We start from the raw sequence: 2,954 nt of genomic DNA, 5'->3' as shown, positions 1-2,954 counted from the left end.
GAAACCAGTAGTCTATTGTTTTATAAAGACATTACCATAGAAACCAGTAGTCTATTGTTTTATAAAGACATGTACCATAGAACCAGTAGTCTAGTGTTTTATTAAGACATATACCATAGAAACCAGTAGTCTATTGTTTTATTAAGACATATACCATAGAAACCAGTAGTCTATTGTTTTATAAAGATATATACCATTGAAACCACTAGTCTTTTGTTTTATAAAAGACTTCCATGTACCATTGAAACCACTAGTCTTTTTCTCTCATGTTCTATTGGTTTTCAACTTTATTTCATTGTCCAGTAGCCAAAGGCACAATCATATACACACTGTATTAGCAACCCACGCTAGCTGTTGCATCTCCAGATCTTCTGTATTAGCAACCCATGCTAGTTGTTGCATCTATAAATCTTCTGTATTAGCAACCCATGCTAGTGTTGCATCTCCAGATCTTCTGTATTAGCACCCATGCTAGTTGTTGCATCTATAAATCTTCTGTATTAGCAACCCATGCTAGTTGTTGCATCTCCAGATCTTCTGTATTAGCAACCCATGCTAGTTGTTGCATCTCTAGACCTTCTGTATTAGCAACCCACACTAGTTGTTGCATCTATATAGACTCTCTGTATTAGCACCCCATGCTAGTTGTTGCATCTCCAGACCTTCTGTATTAGAACCCATGCTAGTTGTTGCATCTATATCGTCTGTATTAGCAACCCATGCTAGTTGTTGCATCTCTAGCCTTCTAGATCTTCTGTATTAGCAATCCACACTAGTTACTGCATTTCAAACTGATATTTTCATCTGTGTCTCATGAAACCACTCAGATGTTCAGTTTTCCCATTAATGATGTTTTCCCTCTACCAGTGTTTTCCCGTTTTAATGTCATTATGAAACAAACATTCACTCATAGTCATTGTGCGCAGCAATGTGCACGAGGCAGTAGACTATGAAACGGTGAGCTCTGTCCCTCACTGTTCCTGTCTCTGTCCCCACTGAGCTCTGTCCCTCACTGTTTCCGTCTGTCTACTGAGCTCTGTCCCTCACTGTTTCTGTCTCTGTCCACTGAGCTATGTCCCTCACTGTTTCTGTCTCTGTCCCCACTGAGCTCTATCCCTCACTGTTTCTGTCTCTGTCCACTGAGCTCTGTCCCTCACTGTTTCTGTCTCTGTCCATACTGAGCTCTGTCCCTACGTCTTTCTTACTGAGGCTCTGTCCCCTGTCTACTGATTTGTCTCTGTCCACTAAGCCTTGCCCAACTGTTTCTGCTCTGTCGTCACTGGCTCTGTCCCTTCACTGTTGTCTCATGTCCCCGCCCCATGAGCTCCTGTCCCTGCACACTGTACGGTCTGTCCCCACTAGCTCTGTCCCGCTCACGTTCGTCTGTACGAGTCTGTCCCGACTGCTGTCCCGAGCCTGTCTCTGTCCACTGAGCTCTGTCTCAACTGTTCTGTGTCCTCTGTCCCATTGAGCTCGTCCCTCACTGTTCCGGTCTGTCCCTCCGTCTTCCACTGGTCCGGTCTGTCCTCACTGGTCCGGTCTGTCCTCACTGGTCCGGGTCTGTCCCTCACTGGTCCGGTCTGTCCCTACAGGTGAGGAGTGGGAAGACAGCCCGTCAACAGTGGTTTCCTCTATACAAGCACATCCTGCAGCCATGGACTTTAACCTGCAGCTGGCTCGGCAACTGCATGGTGGAGAAGGACACCAGGATGTGCCAGGTAACACAGCACAACCAGACTGTTAACCAGAGATGGCCCAGGTAACCAAACAGACCAGACTGTTAACCAGGATGGCTAGGTAAACACCACCAGGCTCGTTAACGCCACGAGGCTGAGTGAGGTAAACACCAGATGTTAACGCAGGATGGCTAGGTACACCAGGCTGTTAACCAGGAGCTAGGTAACCAGCCCGACCGGGGAGGTCCGAGGGCAACCCACGTAACCCAGGCCACCACTGTTAACGCAGATGGCTAAGGTAACAACCAGGGCTGTAACCAGGATGGCTTAGGTAACACCACGCTGTTAACCGAGGATGGCTAGTAAACACCCCACAAGGCTGTTAAACCTCAGGACTGGGAGGTAAAGATCACCAGGCGTTACACCAGCTACCCAAGGCTGAGCTAGGTAACACCGCTGTAACAGATCCATAAACCAGGCTGTTAACCAGACTGAAGGCTAGGTAACCCAGGAAACGTAACCAGGATGGCTAGTACACCAGCTGAAACAGGTGGCCAGGCAAGGCTGTAACGCTTAAGAACTCCGACGAACGGATGGCTAGGTAACACCGAGGCTTTAACCAGGCTGGCTAGGTAACACCAGGCTGTTAACCAGATGGCCTAGTAACACCAGGCTGTTAACCAGGATGGCTAGGGTGTAACAGGCTGGTGCACCAGACTGTTAACCAGGGAAGATGGCTAGGTAACAACCAGACTGTTAACCAGGATGCTAGGGTAACGACCAGGCTGTTAACAGGATGGCTAGGAACATAACACCAGACTGTAACCAGGATGGCTAGTAACACCAGGCTGTTAACCAGTGCGTGCAGGGAGTTGGCTAGGTAACACCAGAGCTGTTAACCCCAGGATGCGCAAGGTAACACCAGAAGAACTGTTAACCAAGAATGGCTAGTAACACAGGCGTAACGCCAGGATGGGCTAGTGAACCAGACGTGTAACCACGGGATGGCTAGGCTAACAAGACCAGAGAACCCAGGCTGTTAGGAACCCAGGTTAGCCCACCAGCCCTTTGAGGGAAGTAAACCAGACTGTTTAACTGCAGGATGGCTGGTACGACGCAGGCTGTTAACCAGGATGGCAGTAACACAGAGCTAACGAATGGCTAAAACAGCTTGTTAACCAGAATGGCTAGGGTAAACCCCAGGCTGTTAGAAAGCCCCCAGGGATGGCTAGCGTAACACCAGGCATTGTTACACCAGCGGATGGCCTAGGTAACACA

This window comes from Salvelinus sp. IW2-2015, unplaced genomic scaffold (assembly GCF_002910315.2).
Source record: "Salvelinus sp. IW2-2015 unplaced genomic scaffold, ASM291031v2 Un_scaffold7259, whole genome shotgun sequence".
Classification (NCBI taxonomy): Eukaryota; Metazoa; Chordata; class Actinopteri; order Salmoniformes; family Salmonidae; genus Salvelinus; species Salvelinus sp. IW2-2015.
This window is presented reverse-complemented; position numbering follows the sequence as displayed.